This window comes from Filicampus tigris, chromosome 14 (genome assembly GCF_054856515.1).
Source record: "Filicampus tigris isolate MCC_2025a chromosome 14, RoL_Ftig_1.0, whole genome shotgun sequence".
In the NCBI taxonomy this organism is placed as follows: Eukaryota; Metazoa; Chordata; class Actinopteri; order Syngnathiformes; family Syngnathidae; genus Filicampus; species Filicampus tigris.
Window position 1 is genome coordinate 19,207,200 of NC_141230.1, and position 23,461 is coordinate 19,230,660.

Below are 23,461 nucleotides of genomic sequence, written 5' to 3' on the forward strand. Positions count from 1 at the left end.
ATGTTGATCATAATCAGTCTGCTTTCATGGTGGACTACAGAAATCTTACAATAGTTACTGTTGAGAGACTTAGAAATTGGACAATTTTAAATTAAACAATTTAAACGCCCTTGCTTAGTCTGTCCTTTTCTAAAAGAGTTCTCGTCCTCCATCGCCGTCCACAAAATGTACCGTTCCGTCCCTGGGACGGAATTCCCAGTTCTTTTCATCTGTGTTTAAGAGACGGTCCAGGCATAGACAAACGATATTAAACGAATGACAGAAGCAAATGTACGGATGGAAACCTGATTTTTTTTTTTTTTTTTTTTTTTTTTTAAACTATAGTGTCGAGGCAGCTGTACCACTGTCTTCAGATTTGCGACAGGTATTGTGTAATCAACAGAATGAATTAAATCACATTAGCTGAATCAATCAATTTGATCACAGGTGATTTTAAAAATGTTATTTTATTGTTTTTACATTTTAGATACCAGATGTTAATGGTCCTTCCCTTCACCAAATGTCCTCATCCAGCTTGATATTGATCAAATGCAATAATGTCGATAGAAGAGGCTTTCTGGATGAGCTCTGTGTTTAGTAGCTATAAAAATTGCCGAGTCATCGAAATACTCGTCATTCCTAATCAGCAACACAAGACGACATGACATTTGACACAAAGAGGATTACACTAAACTGAGGCAAGCGCTGAATTGACACCGGCCTGCATGTGTAAAATGAGCCAAATGTACGCTCATGATACCTTTTAAAACATGTTAATTAGAGCCCACAATTACATGTACAACACGCGTCATTTACATAAGGGTCATGTTTTGCTAACACAACACGCTTAAGTCTGACCCACTGACATTTTCATCTCCAAATTATGCACATTGTGCCAATTAAATTCATTAGAGGATTCATTAAGAAATATGGCTCGGGGAGGTGGCTATAATATTTCGTTATGTGATGTAATTTCCCTTCATTGTAAAAAGCCAATTTGTTTCATAACAGTTTGCAGTCTAACCGTGATGTATGCGATTTGTTGGCGCTCTTAATGAAATATGATTAGAATTAGTGGATGTACAGCTTGACAGATGGTCCCCAATCAGGCAGACCTTTGCACAATTAACTTTTAATCAATTACATCCCCGCTTGTTTCTGTTTGCGCTCAAAGTGAGAAAACATTCCTCGCCGTGTGCACGTAAGGGAATGCCGAATTATCTGGTGTTTGTGCCAATAACACAAAGGACACAAACAACTTTTGAGACGTTCAATTCCTCGAGACGTACCTGCAAGCGAATGCGGTGGTCTCACTTATTTTTATTTTCAATTTTAATTGCACTCTAATGGGCTCTAATGTTATAAATGTCACAAGTCGTTTTAGTGCATTGTTTGAGTATGCAGCAGTGACACATTTAATGTAATCTGCACTCCCTCAGTTTATCGGTTCCCATGCTAATATTTGATCAGTTAAAACTTTGGAATTGTTTTACAGCCCCATCATTTCCATGGCGAACAGGAGGGCACACAAATATACTTTCACTTGAGTTGTACTGACCAGTTGACCACAAGATGGCGCTTTAGTTCTGTTCTTGTTTTCAACAAGCTGCAGTTGGGTCACATAAAGGGACCACCTGTCTGTAAAGGGGAGCAAAACGAAGCCTGTAAAAGAAGGAACATCAGCCTTTTCTCAAACGTAGTTCGAATAATGTCTATTTTTTGAGCTGTTACTTTTCGTTTTGGTAAACGAAGTGTGCTTATAGCACTTTACAGTGCTCAATTAATGCGTGTTGGAAGGATTTCCCCTCCCTCCACTGGGAGCAAATTAGGCTTCAGTGTCCCTTTGGTGAACCAGGCGTCTTACTTCCGGGTTAGAAAAAGCTCCACCAAATTAACTAGTATTGAATAAGAAATTTGATAGCCATTGTGCTCGTCGTGTATATGCCAAGAGTTAACTGTAGACATCTTTAAATAGCATTATACGTTTCCTTTCATATAAATGTGTGTTTTTGACTCAGCAGATCTCATGACATTGTGGCAGATGTTCCTAATATTATGGCTGGTGAGTGGCCGTACAAGCTAACGCTAAAAAAAAAAAAAAAAAAAAAAAAAAAAGAGCAATGGAAGGAACAAACTCTGATACTTTACAATTTGGAGACTAACTAAAACTGCATTTGGACTTTATCATATTATGTCATGCTGTAAAGTTCCCTCACGATTTAGATTGTACAGTTCCAGTACGTGCAGAAGTGTATATGGCGCACATAAGGCCCTCTGCAGAAAATGGCTATAGTGATTGCTAAGAAAAATAAAGGCCATGTTTTTCTGTTTTTGTTTTTTTTGTGAAAGCTCTCAGAGCCGGTAGTCTACACTTCAGTGACGTCTTGAATTGAATTACACGGGTACATCAAATTATAAAATGCTGGGAAAATATAGATTCAGTAAGAACATAATGTATTTTTCAGAAGGCCAATATTTGTATTATGTGTTTGTTGTGTAATACACAAATTTCCTGAGATGGTATAGCTGAACTTTCCTTTGCTAAAAGCCACAACCATCCAAAATAAAATATAAGTCATGAACTATTGTCTTGTGTAGGGAATCTATATAATGTGCGACTTTTTGAATTGAACTACTGAAAATTTGCATTTCTGATGTATTGATATGTATCCGTATTTAGGTCTATTCCAATACAAACTACTGAACTGCATTTTGATATTAATACCCTTAAAAAATTGGTAGCATTTTACAGTCAAATCTAAGACTAATAACTAAAGTCTGTAATCAGCTTGAAGGAAACCTATACAGAAATTCTACCTTTAGTCACATTTGTGTTTAATTTAGACGAAATATGATATATTTCACGTGTAGCTGAATGAGGTAGCCAAAATATTCATTAGAATATCCTCTCCTTGACATCGGCGCGAACTCAGCATATTGTCTAATCAATTCAGTGTCCATCAAAACCGTGCGTTATTATTGCGTTGGCTCTCATGATGTTGCGCAGGTGTACTTGAATGCGTTCTTTAATCGTAATAAGGGACATCATTCACCTCACTCTTGCCTTATTTGTAAGACGGGAATGTTTTACACAGTAAGCAAAATAGCAGCCCTGTTTAAGACATCCACAGCCTTTTGTCGGTTTCCTTTCAGGTGACATGAAGGTGATACTAATTTGGCTCACACCGGACATGACTTAATGTCCCACATAAAAAATAACTACATAATTTGTCTCCATCCAGAAGGCTGACTTGGCATGGGCAGCAGCAGGCCTAAATGTCACCCTGTAATGAGTTCTGGCCAAAGGTACACAGTTAGGACAGTGCCCGCTGGCACCTGGGATGCCCACTGGCTAGCGTTTTAGCCCACAGCCATTTGGACAAGCCCGCTTTGCTTTGTGGTGGCTCTCTTACATGATTTGCATCGAAACACACGACAAAAAAAGTTTCCTCATCGTAAAGTTTTTTTCCGTTCACGGCCTGACTGCAGAAGATCACGCACCAGAGAACATTTGGTTTTATTTCAGCGGAATAAAGGAAAAACGTCGGGTGATGAAACAGGAAATCATGTCGGTGGGTGTCATAAAAACCTTGCTAATGTTTGATCAGAATTGAAAAAGCATGAAGGAATGACAGTCGCAGTCGGCAATTGAAACCTCAAAAGGTCGAACACAAGCTTTGGAGTCACAAAAGTCAACTGGAGTGTATGCTTAAAAAGTCTCCGTTCGAGACTTCTGGATCGTCTCGCTTGAAAGGGAAAAGGAAAGTTCCTAAGAAAATATCAGAATCTGAGAAGTACTGCGAAAAATTTTTAGTCCGCCTCTAGCTTTGTTGTTGTTATTTCCCCTGTTGCATGTGCTATGAAGAAACCATTCCATTATCGCGAGGAGGCAAATATAGGCAATAATTTATTTTCATTGGCTCCTCCCTTTTACTAGTCGTCCTCCGGGAATGAATCCGGGACGTATCCGCCTAAGTAACAAACAAATGACCTGTCAATGGTTGTTATCAGGTGAGCCTTGGCAGTGGTCTGACTTCCACTGTGTGACATTGCACTTGAAGAATCGCTGAATCGTCAATTTTAGGCCATGAGATATCACACACCGGTGCAACTTGTGGGGCCTAGCCTGTAAATTACTACACAAATTGTGTTGAAATTTTGATGAGGGCTAGGTGATAGAAAAATCTGTGGGCTGAATCTGAATGAAGTTGTCGATCAACAGAGGTGGGCATTTTCCGAAATTTTGCTGGTCCGTCATTCGTTATCCGTCAGTGGACAGGGTATTCATTCGTCAGTTCGTCATTTTTTTGTGACGAACCAAATTGTAATTATCAGTTGGTCAGTCCGTCAGTTAAGGCCGTCAGTTAGTCCGTCGCCCCCCCCCCCCCAAAAAATTAAAAAAAAATCATTCAGTGACGGACGGACAAACCGTCACTGGTTAGTTACGAAGGGATGACACCCTACTCCCGTCATTTTTAAGAAGTGCCCCGTCATTCGTCAATCGTCAGTATAACGGGAGACGGTGGGTGAATGCCCGCCTCTGCCGATCAATAAACAATTTTTCACTCTCCTTTACCAACAACACTGTCCAACAATTATCGTCTTTCGTAAGGCCGAATCTAAAATGCTGCTACTGTATTCGAACCCCGTGTCCGTTTTGCGCAATGACTTTCATGTCGTTAGTAGACTTCGAAAGGATCGGCGTGATCGTGGAGGGATGTCAAGGAACTTGACTGCCTTTGTTTGACTGCTCTGCGACAAATTGGCAACATGCTGGCTTTATTATCTTAGAAGGCACAGGAGATGAGGCAACATTGTAGCGGAATGAACTTCCCATTTCCGGCTGAACGGAATCAATTTCAGCCCTTTATGTTGCTTTGCATCTGCCTTTTGTCTTGTTGCCCAATCTTTCCCGTGTTTCTCTCATTCATCTGTTTTGCCCTTTCCTTGATCTGATAGCATTAAACATATAATTAAGTCATAAAGGATGGGGACTGATGAGTGTAGCAGATGGTAATTGCGTCTTACATTTGAATGAAATGATATGCATTGCTACAATTTACAGCCTTCGCCTCATATTTTATTCAGCAACCTTTTATCTCTTTTCCTGCCGAATTATTCCGCTATAAATTTAGACATCTTATCAATAGCCGGAGTGATAGTGGCAGCAACGGGGAAGGAATGAGGCCGCGCTGCTTTTGCGCTGTTTAAAATAATTTTCCATAATAAAGGAGCTATCAGAGCTGCTCTATCGCTGTAGCGCGTCTGCTGTTCCTATTTTCGGGCAAGGTCCTGTCGGTGTGAAGAAATGCCAAAAGGACATTCGGAGACGTGATCGGATTGCGTTCGAGTTCGACAAACTTCACAGCTCGCTGCGACTTTTGTACGCGTGGTAATGCGTTGATACTGCGGGTCATTGGTGAGTGTGTTCTTTCGAGAAAGTATACATTTTGGGGGTTTTTGTTAGCTAAAAGTTCTAACCGTCAAAATGAATAAAATAAACACATTTGGGAAGTGGATCCATAATATAAGTATCATATTGGCTTCATTATCTTGTGTTGAATTTGTTTTCCCAACATTTTCCAATTTTTCTAGACTTGGAGCGCTTCACAGAAACATGAGCTGGTGTTTGCAATGCGACACGCGGCCAAAGACACAAGTGAAGATTTCTTGTCCCGATTGGCAATTTACACTTACCGTACATTAAAGCAGCAGCTTGATTAAAAAAATATGTTACAAGTTCCGTATTTTCCAGATTATAAAACGCAATTTTTTCCCTAGGTTTTGAACCATGCGGCTTATATAAAGGTGCGGCTTATAGTCCGGAAAATACAGTAGTTTAAAACAAGCTCCCGTAGGAAGCGTGTGAATGACATCACTATGTATTTGCGTCAAGACGGAGCATGCGCAGACGGGACGCGTCCTGGCTAATCCGATCGAACCGCCGTATACATGACGTCTGTTCCCATTGGCAAAAGGAATACACCACCCCTGTGAAATCCCATTCTGATTCTGCCTTTTAATTCCGATTGAAGCGTTTATAAGGAGCATTTTCATTCTGTTTGGTCATTGGCTCTCACTCTTATCTAATTGACAAATTTTTTCGTACCAATTGAAATAAATACCCTTTTTGGCTTCACGAAACATCCCTCAAACAGAAAAGTACGTTGACATTATCTTGATCAAAACCTCCTTGACCTTTCTAATTGGCGTGTTTTCATCTGATGAGACATTTGCAACGTTTGCGTGCACCTGGACTGGATCGTTCCGCTCGAGCTACTTCCCAGTCAATGACATGAGTCCTAAGAAAACCGCACCCGGGCCTGCCGCTTTCCGCACTTTTGAAGGCGACAGATTTCCTCCTGGAAGAAATCTTTGCCGTCTCCTTGCTTTGGTAAACTTTCCTCCTGTGCTAGTAGTGCCAGAAGGAGCTTTTTGTTCCATTCACATGCTCTCCCCTCTCGCCGGTCCCTGGTGAAGTGCTGTACTCCGGTGATATTTGAGAATTGCTTTCTGGGGCGATATAGGTATAATTCTCATGTTCCCCGCCGACCTGCCAAGTGCACTTGGCGGGTGCCAGCTGGAAGGCTTTCACGTGTGTGCTTGTGGGGTGGGGGGGTTGGATTGGGTTGGGGAGGTGGGGGGTGGGGGGGGGTAGGTATTAAGAGGGGCAGAAAAGAGACCAGGCCAAGTATACAGTGCACAGTCAAGTGTCTGCAGACCTGGAAGGTGCTACCCAAGTGCTTTCCGCATCTCGACACCGCAGACGCTTGGCGTTTTAGTCATGATGCGGGTCCATTACCTTTAAGTAGAAGTGCTTGTGTTTAGTCGGCTGTATTTACGGCGCATGTAGCCTGAAAGGAATCTACCCGGGGTGACCCGGCTCTATTTATTGACGCCTTCCCAGTTTCCACTTGCTGGTAATAGACTGGAAAACTCAGATAATGCGTTTGATCGATCAACGCGAACAAATTTCATTTGTCCCGATCGATAACAGTTTACAGCTGACCGGGCCCCAAAGAAGTGCTTTCATTTGAGATTTTTGATTGAGGCTGTCTGGGAGAGGAACCCCGAGATTGGACTCTTCTCCTCTGCCGCTGTGTTTCAAACGAATCGCATATGGCTAGTTTTTCACTTCTTTCAGATGTGAATTATGTGTGTGTGTTGGGCGGGGGGGCATAAATTCTCTTTCATTATTCCACTGGTCTCGGTTTTTACATTTGAGAGTGTAATGATTTTTTTTTTTTTTTTAATTTATTTTTGTTCAGCATTGCGATCTGTATTATATTTTCACAGTGCTCCAAAACGTAATAGAAGAGTGATGCGGAACCACAGCGGGGGGGAAAAAAAAAAAAAAAAAATGAATAAAATAAAAAAAAAAGACGTTTCCACGCCTCAACCTTTTGCACTTTCCTTCATGTTTCAGATTTTCATGATCATGCTCTGCAGAACGCCCTCCGGACATGCGAGCCCGCGCTCCCTGCCCGGGCCGGGCTGGGCCAGGCCGCCACCTTCTGCACACACAGACAAAAACAGCATGAGATGGCGAGTCCACATGGATAAACATTTACCACGGTAGGTGTTGCTTCAGGCGAGTGCTGTCGCGGTGGGGGGAGAGGGCGTGGGGGTTTACTGCATATGTGCCGGTGCTATGGAAATAACATTCCCACCGAGGTGGATTTACCTTGCTCTTAAGTATTGAAGGCGAACATGACTGCTTCTTGCAGTCACCTCATTTTAGACACAAATTGACGTGTGGCCAACGCGCCTCGGAATGAAAGTGTGGAGTCAATCAAGAGTTGGTGTGGTGGAAAACAAGAGAGCCTCTATCTTCATCAACCTCATTAAAAAGTCATTCACTGCCAATTGACGAATTTATTCGTCTTTTCACAGTCCAGCAATCCCAGGAACTTATTCATATTTTTTTTTTCACATTTTTTTCCAACGTTAGTGTAGAAACATGGTCTGAAAATGTCTGGCAGTGAATGAGTTAAGCATCTTTGCGGATGAACTAGAACAGATCTCTTCTGGCTTTAATGAAGAAAAAAGAGCGCCTCTTTGTTGGCCATGAGTGTACTTTATCAACGGAAAACGTTGCAGACGGTATACATTTGGCCGATGGTATAGATGTGGATGTTACCGATGGATTGCATTAACTCATATCGATTCCATCATCGTTTCTGTGTGAAAAAAAGGCTCAAGCGCCTCCGAGCGTGGAAAAGCCTCGAGAGTCCGGGTACTGAACCAGAGACTTCAAGCGGATATATTTTTTGTGACTCAAACTTTATGTGTAGGCATAAAAAAAAAAAGAGGCTAGATGAGGTAGCATCCATTTTTCCAGATCACAGCTGTGGTATTTTATTGACAGTTGAGCGAGATACGGTTTCCGAGTTTTAAGCGGTCATACCTACAGCGCCTCAGAGCGGAGAGAATGACTCGATTTGCTGTTTTAAAACTTGAACAGCTAAGTATTTCTTTTTTAAAGTGGTACTTTGTGCAAAAGGTTTGATAAGCGCTCAATTATAGCAATACGACAGTTGACGCCCTGCAGGTTCACTCACTGATTTATTATAAAAAAAAATTTCCAAAGTATTTTTCAATGTTTTTGGGGGTTGCTTACCTCATTTCCCCCCCCATTTTTGTGGGAAACTATTGAATGTTTTTATCAGTGTTTTTTTTTTTTTTTTGGAAGAATTTTTGCGTTTAATTAGTTATTTCTCTCTCCTATGCATTTTAATGGGCGTCAATTATACGCAGATTTTCGCTATTCACAGACCCGGTCCCTTTCCCCTGTGAAAAGCGGAGCTCGACTATTTTGTTCCCACGTTCACTTGTCCACTTCATCCCCGTCCAGAATGTGACCCGCCTCTTGCCCAAAGTCAGCTGGGATAGGCTCCAGCTCGCCCGGGAAGACCTAACGAGGACACGAGCTATAATGGACTGCATTTTAGATGATAATATGAAAATGATAGTCAAGTAGAGCAACTTTAAAAATTGCACCCGTCATCAACTCCAAATCTTCAATTTTCACTTCCTATCCAAATAACATAACGCCTTTTGTGGTCACATTCACTTCAACTGAAAATCGTTTGTAATAAATCGCTCAAGCCTTCGGTGTGCTGTTATCAGGAAACAACGCAAGAGCACTAAGTTCATATTACATAGCAGGCCTCGAATAAATGCTTTTATTACACTCGTCTGAGGGACTTTTGAAAATGATTTGTCGTTAAATTGGCTCTGTCTAGAAGCGCACAATAATAGTCTATATATCAAGTCAAGATGTGTAACTTAAAATGAGCCAGACGGCGAGACAGTGCTCACAGTCTTTAATCATCTTATGAAAGAAATTTCTCTCAGAAAGCCTCAATCCAAATTGAATTATTATGAAGACTTTTCGATAGACCCCTCGCGGGGGGGATCTTCAGTCTAGCTTAACAGGTGACCGGTGTCCAACTTCAACGATGGTCCGTGTGACCCGGCCATACCGCCGGGCCGAAGGCAGCGGCTGGGCGAGGAGGACAATGCATTCAGTCGACGGGGTTTGAATTTGGCACAGGTTAGGCCGAGGCATGAGATGCATATTGTTTGTGTTCATTTGAATAAGGACAAATGTCAGATTTCCATGGCTGCGGGCAGCCTGCATGTTAGATGATCAACTCTTTTGGGCCCCTGGACGTGGGGTCATCAGTAGCGCTTCCAGGTCACTGTCACCGCATGCCGGTTTGGGGCCATAATTGACCTTTTGACAGAGCGCAAAGAGACAGCCTTTCTCCCAGGGCAGGAGTAATCACTTTGGATTTACTGGCGGCCGTGCGCATGTCAGCTAATTAAAATGTTTGTTTTCCATTAGAAAAAAAAAATAATAATAATAATAAACGCACACATTTGTGAGGTATTAACTTAAGCAGGTTTTTATTCTCAAAGCTACAATTCACAAACTAGCTAGTGTTTTGCAAACACGACACGTTTTATTTACTTAAACTCAACATTTTCCATTATAAAAGCCATATAAATGTTGCCTAAAAACACGACCGACCCATCCGGTTTTAAAATATATATATTTTCCCGCCTTAAAGCAAGCTAGGCGGTCATTTATTTTTATGTCTTCGGTTAATATCTTTATTATGTGTGAACAAATGAGTCAGTACTTCTCAGGGCATACTGGAAATGTGCCGTCGTTGGCCATTGTCCGTGTGTGCGTGTGTGTGTGCGTGTGTGGCTGCAGATAAAGGTTGAGCACAGCCCCGTATCCCACAAGCCTTTGAGCTCCCTAAGGCTCCTTTCGGGTGCAGGATCTCCAAAGAAGCGTGCGTTCACCCTTCACTGTGCTCGTTATTCCTCACAACATTGCACCTCGGGCCATGTCTCCCTCTTCATAGCCTTGAACATTAACGTTCATTCACACCATGTACTCTCTTTAGAAGGAACTTCTTTATCTAGCCCTCCACTCTTTTCTATTGCTCTTAAATAATTGCGTCCGAAACTAAATGTGTTTTTTTCTGTTGAGGAAATACGAATTGCATTTGGATATCTAGCTATAATGCGCGATGATTAAAAACCAGGGCTGAATTTGGTGGTTATTTTAAATACACAATGTTGATTTGTCTTTGTTTTATGTTTAGTTTGACAGTAGGCTTCAGCCTCGTTTTGGAGAGTGGGAAAGTTTGCTTTGCTGCCGTCCTCGTGGCTTCTGAAAGCAATTTTAAAGGGCGCACAATTGCAATATAAGTTTGAAAAAACAGCAAAATTCAATCTTAATTTATAGACAAAAGGAAGTCAACCCAAACATATTTTTTTCAAGAATATGTTCTATGCAAGCACACTAGTTGAAATATTGCGTTTGTGGAATAAAAGTGAATCCACCCGTTTTTAGCCATCTCAGGGGGCGGCCATTTTGTCACTTCTGCCAACTGAAAATGACATCACAAGTGCTCAGGTAACGACCAATGTCGGCTGACCTGTTTTCTGTAGCTGAGCCGTGATTGGTTTTTACCTGAGCAGTTGTGACGTCATTTTCAGTCGACAGAAGTGACAAAATGGCCGCCCACTGAGATGGTTAAAAACGAGTGGATTAACTCTTATTCCACAATATTCATCAGAATGCCTTGTTTCAACTAGTGTGCTTGCATAGAACATATTCTTGAAAAAAAATAGGTTTGGGTTGACTTCCACTTTAATGCTAAGTTAATGGAAATTACTGTTCTATTAGAATGAAGATTTTATTTCATTTTGTTGCCTGTCCATTTTATTGTTGTAAACTACTACTTAGTTCCTGGCAGCTGACCGTTTTAAAGTCTGCGGTGGATTTTCCTTGCGTGCCACTGGCACCTTTCTCCCCATGACAAAGTTCGAAATTGCTTTCCATAACCAGCTTATGAACGCCGATTCTAAACATGACAACATGTTCTCGTGCAGGTTGTGCTCGTCGGAGGTATCGGGCTCTGTTTTGATTGCTTTCAAGGGTCTATTGATTTATCAGTCTATTTATTTCTAGTGTCCAATCAATACTGAGCATTATGATGAAAGCATACAATATTTCTTGACACTATTGGTTCTCATTAGATTGCAGGTGTGCTTAATGCTCTTACATTTATAGTAAATCCATTGTCATGAGTTGTAGCGCGTGCAGAAAACTGCTTACAGCATCTCGAACGGGATCTTGAGAGTATTTAGAAAGGGGTGGGGGGGGGGGGGAGAAACCTGCTGTAGCGATGCCAAGGGCCATGCCTTTGAGTCGGGGGTATTACATTATTAATTAAAAATACAAGTCGCCTTGTTGCCCATGGGTGTACAATGTAACACACTTGATTGAATCAGCTAGTGGCAGCCTTGCTGCATGGCTCTTTTGTGCTGGAAGGGATAAGAGGAATTGGAGGGCGCATTACTCGACACACACAAACATGTTCGGAGGAATGGTCTGGAGCGCTCATTGAAAGCTACGCGCAGGAATGTGCGGGGGGTGGGGGGGGGGGGGGGGGGGGTTTAAAAGTGCATTGCCGTAAAAGGATTAATGAGACGGTGTCTTTTTATTCACTTCGTTGGACAATTTTACCGCCTTCCTCCTCATATGAATATTGATAATAATACATCTTTTCATGTTCAGCCCGTCACCAAGTTTATTTTGTTTCGAGTTAAACAGCTTGTTAACGTATTTTATTGTATCCTTTTATTTTTTGCGTGTGTGTTATTTTTTTATTTTTTTAATTATTATTATTTCAAGGATGGCTTTGTTAAAATGCCATTCTGCATTTTTGAAAAATCTCAACTGTGGGAGCAAAACCCATCCCACAAAATCTTACCCTTAGTAAAAAAAATATCATTTCTGAAAAATCTCAACTGTGGGACCAAAACCCATCCCACAAAATCTTACCCTTAGTAAAAAAAAATATCATTTCATTTCCAGTGTTTCAGCCATTCTAACACAAATCCTATTTGGTTTTTGGGAATTAGAAATAATAAATTGCAGGGTTCAAAACATCATAAATCCTTCACTGTGCAAGCATTTTTCACAGTACAGCGGTTCCTCGATTTACGAGTGACCAGGCTTGAGTTTTCCGAGATGTGGCAAAAAGATGGTGGCAGCGAACATCACAACAATAGTCCAAAAAAGAGGCCAGTTGCTTTCCTCAAGCTCTCTGACACTCCCAATTGAAGTTTAAACATAAAACAAAGAGAATTACATGATGTGTATTTAATCAAACTAGATTACTTGCGAAAGTCCGCTAGCTTAATGCTAACACACACTGCAGAACTCCATAGACAGACTAGCAAACTAGCATAGATGTAGCGGTTGTTTAACCTTTTTAACCAATGGATATTTGAACACAAACTGTGCAACAACACATACACACATCATATAACAATACTGACAGGGATATATTTTTTATCCTCTGTGAAAAACGACCAACATTAATATTACTACTAAACAGCCCTTGTTGAGACCATTTCTTCTTTTGATGTGAGCGTGGTAGAATGGCATTAAAAACATTTGCTGAATTAGATGCACACCGAGCACGGTTAAATTGTTTATTGTTGTTTAACTTCCACCGCATCATACAGAGTTCAATTAAGTATCCATCTTTACTTGGGAAAGTATATCAATGCGTGAGACGTGAGTCCTTCTCCTGATGAAATGGCGGCTCACTTTTCATCCGCACCGTATCGCTTTTTCCACAAGAGCGGCAGTCCCTCTTCATCCTCATTAAGGCTCTGTTCGCAGAAGTGTGAATACGTAATCTTTTAATAGCTGCCCTGACAGAGAAAAAGTTAGTCGCAGTTCTTTTAGTGCCGAGGTGGGAGTGGTAATGGCATCTAATGAGGGTTGGAAGCGGAAGGTGTGTGTGTGTGTGTGTGTGTGTGTGTGTGTGTGTGTGGCGTTCGGCCATCTCAAGAGACTCGGGTAAATAAAAGAGGAGGAAATACCCCTTCCTCCTCCTCCTCCTCCCCTTGCCTCTGATTCCTCATGACCTCCAGTCGAGGTCTGTTCGATGTAGTCCAGGTCATGGGATACATGTGAATGCTGGAAATATCAAATCCAGCCCAAGGCTTTTTACGTTTGCTCCTGTGCTCCAGGTAATCACGGCGTGTAGGTCCGTCCAAGCCTTCTCCTCCTCCCCGCTTGTCATGGAACTGCCACCACAAGCAAATCACCGGGTTCATTATGTCTGAATATAGTCCGGCTACTCATATCCACAACGGCAAACTGTGATGACATTTTGTTCATTAAAAAAAAAAAAAAAAAAAAAAATAGTGTTGGATTGTGTCGTCTTTCCGTTAGACCTGGATCGCTCGCGGGGACAAAAGAGTTTGCCGGTATAGCGGCCCGATTGTGCGCGGCGGCCACATCTGGCTGTGCGTCACGTGCGGCGCGAGGTTGTGAAGTGTATCGAGAGGCACAGCCGAGTGAGTCCGATAGTCTGCGCTCTATTGATAACTCTGCCTGTTTTAAAATCCTGGCACAACAATGCAACTCCAGCCTCGCGTGCTCCACTGAGCAACAATACGTCTCACTGGCAGCGTTGCTGTAACGATGACAGACAACAATACGGGAGCGCTTTGCTCATTGGCTCCTCATTTCTGTGCCTTTTGATAAGAATATTTGAAGTTTATTACTGATTTATCCCGGCTGGTTTAGGGGAATCATTATTTTCCCAGCTTTGGTGTTGATTAGATGAAGCAAAACACTTAGTCATGGAAGATTTGTCGGTTTAAAAAGGAAGATACTGTAACACCCCCCCCCCCCCCCCCCGTCACGGCCCACACACACACAATAAGAGAAATGTGTGATATCGAAATAGCCTAGTACTTAAATATGTTCCAAGCATGCTTTTTATAGCATTTATGACACTTTTTAAAAAATTTTAAACTCATTCACTGCCATTGACGAATTGACTTGTCTTTTCACAGTCCAGCCATTCAATCCCACGAACCTATTTCGATATTTTTTCAAACGTTAGGGTGAAAAAGGGTCTGAAAATGTCTGGCAGTGAAAGAGTTAAAGGGCTTCAAAGATAGCTGTTTATCTACACTATTACATTACATTACAAGCTCTGTACGTAAAGTAAAAATCATCCATCCATCCATCCTTCAGACATATAAAAACCAAGACAGTCAAGGACAAATACAAACAACAGTGTACCAATCAAAACCCATTTTTTCCAAGCTAACAAAGTTAACTTATCTCACAATATATATCAATTATATATATATATATATATATCAATTATCATGCCCAAAGATGTATGATATCCAATCCACCGACAGCCGTTGCTTTCTGTGCGCCGACAGTGGACACCATCCAATAATTTTCAACAAAAATTAGGCTATGGTGAAATATTTCGTGTTTTGTTCTCCTTTCAAATTTGTCTCAAACTAAATAAGTGTGTCGCCATCTAATGGTCGGTAGTGGAATTACATCCAGTACAAACAAGAGTAAATAGATGTATTAACTGTTCTAAAAAAATAGAAAATAAAAAATCTGTGAATTAGCTGGACCGCTAACCTGGAAAAACTTGCATTGTTTGTTAGCATAAAGGAGGCGGACTTTTGTCAGGCAAAGTTATGTGGCTTGGTTAAATACACAACATGGAATTGTCTTGGTTTCATATTTAATTTCCCAGTAAACTTCAACTGGTTGTGCTAATAAATAGCTTGAAGCAAGCACGTTGACCTTTCCTGGAGAATTGTTCATCTGCTGCTTGTTCTGACTTTAGCTGCTACCACCTAGCGCGCTAAGGCAAATGATTAAGCTAGCAAGCAACACTTGTGTCATGTCCAGGAAAAACACTATCTTCACTCCATGCTATTATGTAAAACAACCAAGTTAGATGAGTTGTTTTAAAAAAGAAAGTTAACATGTTTTGTTGGGGTTTTTTTGTTGTTGTTTTTTTTTTTTCTCCCCGCAGCGGGAACCTACATATCTTCACTCCTGTCTGCACACGCGTCCTCGCGCTGTAGCGGTCTTCGTGTGCTTTTGTCGCTGGGTGTTTATAGCTCGGCTAGGCCGGGCCAGTAGCCGGGAGGTATGGTGGAGTGTAAGCGGTGTTGATGTGGATGGCCCCTGGTCAGAGGCCAGGCCCTGGCTGTTAAAACGCAGCCTCTTTTGTGCGTCAGAGCCAGCACTGCCAGTCCTATTCCGCCCCTGTCGCTAGGGGTGGGGAGGCATTTACCCGCCGCATGCATTCATTCATTGCGCTGGCATTGCTTGATGCTGGGCTAAATGGCATTGTTACAACGTGCCTCTGAGAAGTGTTGACAGGCCCATATGCTAATTTTAATTAATAGACGGGAGGAGGGAGGGGGGTGGGGGGTGCAAGCGGAGGGTTTTTTTTATTCACCTCAGCTCGGCTGCGGAATTCTATCTGCACCTAGGCTGGCAAATATAATTGCGGCAAACTCAAATGAGCTCATTAGGAAATGTATTGAATTTACACATTATTTCCAGTAGTTAGGCTGAGTTATTTTCCCTAAGGAGTCAATTACATACTCATTTGTGACTCAGGTGAATGGCTTTCTGGTGACTTCTTCAACTGCAAAAAATCATACTTGCTGAATAATTTGCAAGACAGCTGCTGTACACGAATATCTATTGGCGTTCATTTGCGCGAGAATTCGACGACGGGGGAAACGGGCCGACAAGATAACGAGCCCCTTTTGTTCGTTTATTCACTTCGTTTGATTAACTCTTAACGTGTTATGCACTTCTGAATCATTCCGGCGTGTGCTCACGCGTCCTTGGTGAGATTTCGCTTCGGTTTTTGCTCCCTGCAGTCTTGTTTGCCGTTCGGACGCGCGTTTTATGAGCAAACGCAGAGTCAAGTCACAAAAGAGGGCGTGCGCGTTTAAACACAAGCTAGTGAGTCGGGGTTCATTAACAGACAACCTGTCTGCATGCCCACAAGTACTTAGCCGAACCACAATTTGTGGATTCCTGCACCGTACGGAAACGTTTGGACTACAATTAGGTTCTGTGTTTATTGAAAAGCACTTTGGCATTGCTGCGATTGAGAAGGAATAACGAGTCCAAAAGTTCGTCTATGCATGTCTAGGCATGTTGTTCACTCTAAAAAGAGTTGGGTTAAAAATAACACAATTTTGGGTCAAAAATGGATCGATCCACAACTTGAGTCAATTTGTACCCAAAAGTTTGGGTACCGCTGCCTTCATAAAAACAGGAAATTGTGTAAATGTGCTTTGTTGGAATTTAAGTACTAAGTAAATAATGTTATATTTGATTTCTTCTTTGAAGCATAAATATTAATTTTTGCAATTGCAACGTCTAAATTCAATTAATATAAAGATGTTCATATCAAATATTCATGGCAACATAATGTATTATAATATGAACATACGGGTACGGTACCGGTTCTGACAGGGCCACCGCAAACTTGAGGGGGTGGGGTGCCGCTGTATTTTTCTGGTTGACATGCGTCTGGTACGTTGCCCGGCAAATGACATTTTGCTGCCCATTTCAATTCTTTGCTGTGGATGAGCCCCCTCATGTAGATGCCCAGGGCAGCAGACACACACCCTTTGCACGCCAGTGCGTTCAAAATCCGCTGTTTGAAGTGATTTATAACACACTGACCATCGATGCTATTCATTAGCCCATCTGTAAGGTTTTGCATTGTTCGTTAGCATGAAGCTAACACACGTTCATCAAGTCAAAGCTACGCGGTGGTTTTTGCGCTCGTTTCTCCCAAAACACTTTAAGAAGCCTCACTTGTATCTGGAGACACCGCCGTAGCCCAATTTGAGTCCAATATCGTGCTGAACCTTTCCCACAATCGTCCTTGTCGCTGCACTGCGGTGTTGGTGTCCTATCAGGGTTGCTGCCTGGCCTCACCTCGCACAGTTGCCAAAAGGGAGGTGGGAACGGGCCCGGCGTGGCGCCGACCCTCCAAGCTCCGGCCCAAACACATCTCAGCTCTAAATACCACCAACAGCTGGTGGCGCACAAGGTAGTCGTGCTTCACAAATGACTGGCCTTCTTGAGGCATGAAGCTTCACTTGCTTCTTTGCCAACCAAGTGCCCGTAAAGGGAAACTTGTTCAAGCAATAAATAAACAAATCAGAGCATCTCTTCGTCGAGGCTATAAAGAGCTTTTGCTAAGTAGACCGACAATGATGCGCTGCTGCTCGAAAGAGAGTGGAGAGGTGAACTTTTTTTTTTTTTTTTTTTTTTTTTTTTTGAAGGGGATGGGGGGGGGGGATCACACCCATCCGTACCGCTTGCTTTCATAGATGCGGCGGTCTGTTTCTCGAGATAGGAAGGCCGAAAGTCACCTTTGAGCCCCCGCAGCCCGCCTCGTGCTCCCGGTATCACGCGTAATGACATTCAGCGTGGCCCAGATCACATTTAGGATAGCCCATCTTATGCATCTGCCAGCGAGGAAGACCGCCGCCTAAAAGAATACCCCCCCCCCTGTTCTTCAGTTTAAACACAATCCATTTTCCAGTGTAAATCACTTGTCAGTCCGTTGCAAAAGTAACTGCTCGGATGTGAGAGAGGGAGGTGGAGACCGGGAGAGTAAAGATTATCTTTCGGGGGGGGGGGGGGGCATTTCGCCGACACCGTTGCGTGACGGAGACTGACAGCTCTTTCAGATGACTGACAGGTGTCCTTTGAAATGCCGGTGAAGCAGCTTCTGTTCAGACTGTTGAAATGCATATTTGGAAGCGCTTATCATAAAGGCACGGATGGCACCAGATAGGTGCCGTTAACATTGCAAATGGCCCCGGAATTATTCATTGTCGGTGCTGTGGGAAAGAAGCGGGCGGAAGGAGGGGCAGGGGTGGCGGCGGCGGCGGTGGGGGTGAAGTTTGATTATTCCGCTCACACAATGGCCGGGGTGCTTAATGATTCCTCTCCACCTTGGCAGCGGCATGTGCTGACTTGAGGCGCCAGCGGCGGGTGACACAGGTCCGGCCAAGTGTTAGAGCAAGATCATACGTCCGGGCCCCATTTTAATTTCTAATACATTAATCTTTTCCCCGCAGATCCTCCATGAATATTCCAGGGCTCCTTGTTTGTCGGGAAGCCTGTCTCGCTTTCATCTATTCAGGTGGTTTCATTCACCGCGAAAGCCAGCTAAATGGAGCCGATCAGTCAATGACAACCGGGATACAATAGAGCCCGGTAACATGTCCCTTTCCTCCTTTTCAGCCTTCTGATAGACAACCCTGACACCTGCTCCCCGGGGGGAACCTCCGCCAAGCCGGTGCACTGCTCCACCAGAGACTCGCCGTACTTTATCAGCCCGTAACGGATTGTCACAGGTGACTCTATCAGCGGCGGAATGGAGCTGCGCCCTTTGACCCGCTCCCGCAGGCGCCTGCCACCGCGCGCCGTATTGCGGCGAGGATTAAGGGTTGCTTAAACGCTGTCATACACGCGGCACTTTCTAAAAAATGTTAAGCCTTTGTTGGCCGCCATTAATTAGCATTGTCTTAAGTTCATTAGACCACCGCTCGGGCTGTTGCTAATGAGGCGACGTAGGCCACCGACATCCGCCGAAGCTTTGTCGAGGCTGACCTGACAACGACTCCTTACTTCTTTCGCCGGCGTAATGACATGCACAGATAGGGCTCTGACTGACATGCGCTTTAATGGTCTTATTTCCACTTTTAATGACGAGTAGTCCGCGAGAACAGCAGGAACTGGAATTTCGCGTCATAGACTGCAGTCCTTCACCGAGGCCGAACAATCCAAAATGTGTCGTTTTGACAGAAAATTCAAGACTGGCTTGGCAGTACTGCTCGGGCTCCAGGGTAGGAGGATGATAAGCAATTAGAATTTGATATACAAAAATCTGAGCTGGGCACTTGACCCTTTTTTGCCCGTCCGTGGAATATAAGTTAAGCAGCACTCGTTTTTAGCCATCTCCGGGAGGCGGCCATTTTGTCTTCTGTCGACTGAAAATGGCACCGCAACTGCTCACAACGACCAATCGCGACTGACCTGTTTTTTGGAATCCGAGCCGTAATTTTCCATAAACGGAAAATTCATCAGAATGCCGTGTTTCAATTTGTGGGCCTTCTGGGAACATATTCTTGAAAAAAAATATGTTTGGGTTGACTTCCACTTCAAAACAGATTCTTTTAGACTTTCAATTGTCATCAATTGTACATGTAGTTGATATTAAAAAAAACTTGTGGCAGAGTATCAAGGGGTCTAAGAATACTACATCCATCTGAAAATGGCCAAAACAAAAACAACAAAAAAACCCACATATAAATGAAATGAAAAAATTCCCGATATAATGTGGTAGCCAGGGCTGCGCTCCAAACTTCTTACCTCATGTGATTTACACTCGATTGAGAGATGGGATGACAAATTTGACGGGTACAAGAGACGACATGCTAATTTGAAATGAACCCGGACTGTCGACATTTTTCTCCAGAGCAGTTGGCTTCAACCAATGTGTCCAATGTTGTCCTATTTTTTTTTTTTTTTTGCTCAACAGATATCTCAATGCAGTGATCTTGAGCCAAATGAGCCCCTCCCACACAGCTAAATGAAACTCCAGGGCTCCTCTTATATTGAGCTCCTTGTACTATAACTCAACCCGCAGCGTCACATACGCCCATAGAAATCCAAATGCGCGTTGGCATATATGGATATTAGAAGTGTCAAGCCCTAGCGATGTGGATTGGACGCCATTCATAATTATGGTGTCTGATTTTGTCGCAAAAAGGATGCTCTGCAGAGAAGGCGAGGGGGGAGAGGACCAATATTTTAATGGAGAGTAGACAGGCCTCTCCCTCAAGGAACAGCCCCACTGACACTGGCTACAGGGAAATTGGGATTTATACGTCCTGTTTTCTATTAATATGGAGATGAATACAGGTGTTCCCGTGTCGTAAAATTAGCTTAGCCCTTGCAAATTTGCAATTACCGTACATGGGTTACTGATAGAAAAGTGATGTATGTGCTTTTGTCACAGAAAATGGGAGGATTGGGGAAAAAAAAAAAGTCTCTCGGTTTAAAATGAATTTAATAGCTTATAATTCTGTCCTCGCTTGCTCCTTCAACAGCCCGGTCTGGCAGTGGCAAACGTTTGTTCTGGTGACGGCGGATTAGCAGACTAGCACTCTTTTCACTCTTTTTTTTTTGTTTGTTGCTGTTCAGGCAATGAAAAAGCGCGGCAAATAAGCTGTGAAATGCTTTGATTTTTCAAGGGTGACGCTTTTTGGAAGGGCTTCCAATCTCAAGGAAGCCTCTTCTGCCTTCCTATGGGGGGCTCGCTGAGAAGGCATTGTCGAGCAGAGGACACTGCTTGAATACAGCAGCGAGGTTCTGTGGGTCCCGTCAGCCGGATACCTCGGAGGTATTCAGCGCTCCGGAATTCTTTCTTCTGGATTACCAACCTTCCGTAATGCACGTTTCAGGTTACAAAAATGAGGTGTGTCAGAAAGGTTCCAGGACTGGGGCTCACAAAATATCTACAGTATTTGAAATGCACACTACAGAGGTGCCGTGCGAGTTAAATTCATTCCGTGTCCATGCTGCTACCTGAAAACATTTGTATCTCAAATCATTTTTCTCCATTGGAATGAATGGGAATGCCATTAATTCATTCCATGCTCCCCTCCAAAAAAAAACCAACAAGAATGTTCGTATAGGACAACTAGCAGTCTGTAAAATTGTAATTTAGAAAAACATTTAGCAATGACATCATTAAATGGAATGTCAGGAATTAAACCGTTTTCCCCATGTTTTGCTTCACATCAATGGACATTGTGCTTCTCCATGTGGTGTGCGCGACATGGCCACCTTGGGGCAGCAAAATGCATATATAAAGTATGGATATACTGTACATTGAGACAGTTGTAATTCCGCAGCAGTATTAGTCGTTTTTCGCAGGTGATAAAGAATATATGCCAAGTACATTTTGGGCCGAACAATGGCTGGTATTTGAAAAATTTGTAAATTTTCTCACTCGTATCTCAAGGTACCGCTGTAATAATAAAATAAAAAAGTGAATTATCCACAAATTCTACTTTGTGAGCTTTGTTAATCAGTTTACACACCTCGAAATGTATACTTGTGAAGTTGGAATCACGTTTGAGTTAGTAAAAGTATGCTGCTGTGGCAAAGAGGTTGTGCTTATCTTTTAGATTTGTTTTGGTGGATGCACGATTCGCTTCTAAAATCTCAAGTCAGTCCTCTTTGGAGTAGTTTTTGGAATTGAGTCCCGATTAGGTACGAAGTGAATTATAATTAGTGGCAAACGTGCGTTTGTTTTTTGTCTTTTTAAGTTGGGAATGTTAAGAAATAATTGACGACTTTTTCCTCATTTGCGCTTCCCCTACGTATGGGCAGATTTATGCTCACGAGGCGAGCAAAACCGTAGCAACAATAGCGAACCGTAACATCAATCTTCAAACCCGCATTCCAGCTCCACTTTTCATGCCTAATCAAAAAATATTTTCCAAGTCCACTTTACCTCCCGCCAACTTAATCAAATCTTGTGAATTAATCAATATCATTTTTTGGTTGTTTTTCCCACCGCATTAGAAAGTAAAAACACCCCCTGATTTTCAACAATCGCATGAATGCTGTATGAAGCATTTATTTACCTGCCACTGTGCGAACTTCTTCTCCAGCGCCAATAGAGAGGCGCTGCGATTGAGGCGAGACATTAATTCACCGTGTCAACCTGTCCCCATGGAATATTTATGATGCTAAATACATTTAATTAGACCGCGCAGCTCTGATGGAAGTGAAAAAGCACTGTCAATTGGAGAGAGAAAAAGGATTCGGCTGCCTCTCATGATGTGAGGCTGCAAATGCGTCTTTGTTTTCAATGACAGGATATCTGAACGCTTTAAAACCGCAATGTTCATTACAAAGTCATTCCATCACCTTGAGAGGATTGGACAGATGCTTACTGAGAGGCGGGGAATGATCACAAGCAGCGCTAGGCCGGCATGTAGATTTAAAAAAAAAAAAATAAAATAATAATAATAATAAAATTAAGATTGCGTTATAACGCAATATATTGCAATAATTAATGCAAAATTTTGCAATAAAAAGAATTATTGCAAAATAACGCAATGTTATTTTGGGAGGGAAAATACTTCCACTTCCTTTGCTTTGTACGGTGGCAATGTCAGGGGCATGGATGAAGGGTTGGAGAGATTTTTGCGGGATAAGCAATCCGTCCAGAACTTTTAAGTTGATTACTTATGAATGCAACCAACGTAACGAGGTTAGAGAATTCAAATCTCAAAATAAAAATCAATCAAATTCCCCCATTCGTGCCCCATGTTGATCGTAGTGTTGATGATAGCCAAGGCGACCCGGAAGTGGAATCTCTCGGGTCGTAGCTTTGCACGTTGGCGATGTCAGGAGCATGGATGACGGGGTTCCCTCCTAAAATAACCTTGCGTTATTTTGCGATAATTATTTTTAGTGCAAAATAACGCAATAAAAATGGAAAACACATCGCGTTATAACGCAATACTATTACGAATTTTCCATGAACTATTGCAATATATTTCAAAGTATTGCGTTATAACGCAGTCTTAAATATTCTCGTCACTTCCCCTGGCGGGCTCCGTAACATGAAGATTTACGGAACACAAAATACATTACCTGAAATGGCACGGGGCACTTTGCGTGCGATTTATCAAATGACGATAATCACCTGTTCATTTTGTCCTCACCGAGAAAGCGGATGCTTATAGTACCTGGGCGCTTTAATGAATTTGACTTTTATCACGCACTCCTTGATTTGATATCATCACTATTAATTCAGCCTCCTCACAGCCAGAGGCAAGCAAACAAAAAAAAAAAACAAAAAAAAAACAACAACAACAAAAAAAAAAACGAGCCATTTCATCTTAGCCAAGCAAATAAAACGGAAACTGTTTTGGGCTTTACGCACTTGCTCCGCTTGCAGATCTCACCCAGAAGGACGGCTTCTGACGCGTTGGATGACAGCCCGGAGTAAAGTGAGACATCATGTCTGACTGTGAT

The 23,461-nt window shown here is 42.5% G+C and overlaps 1 long non-coding RNA gene across 3 annotated transcripts in view; it reads left to right on the forward strand.

Moving 5' to 3' along the window:
- LOC147136702 (uncharacterized) overlaps positions 1 to 23,461 on the forward strand; it is a 48,159-nt gene that overhangs the window by 2,331 nt on the left and 22,367 nt on the right. Inside the window, exons 2-4 of one of the 3 annotated variants that reach the window (XR_015089734.1) lie at positions 7,406 to 7,554; positions 18,478 to 18,542; positions 18,644 to 18,756. This is a non-coding gene — a long non-coding RNA (uncharacterized LOC147136702). The remainder of the gene's footprint in view (positions 1 to 7,405; positions 7,555 to 18,477; positions 18,543 to 18,643; positions 18,757 to 23,461) is intronic. The other 2 variants (XR_015089735.1, XR_015089736.1) reach the window with 2 other exon arrangements.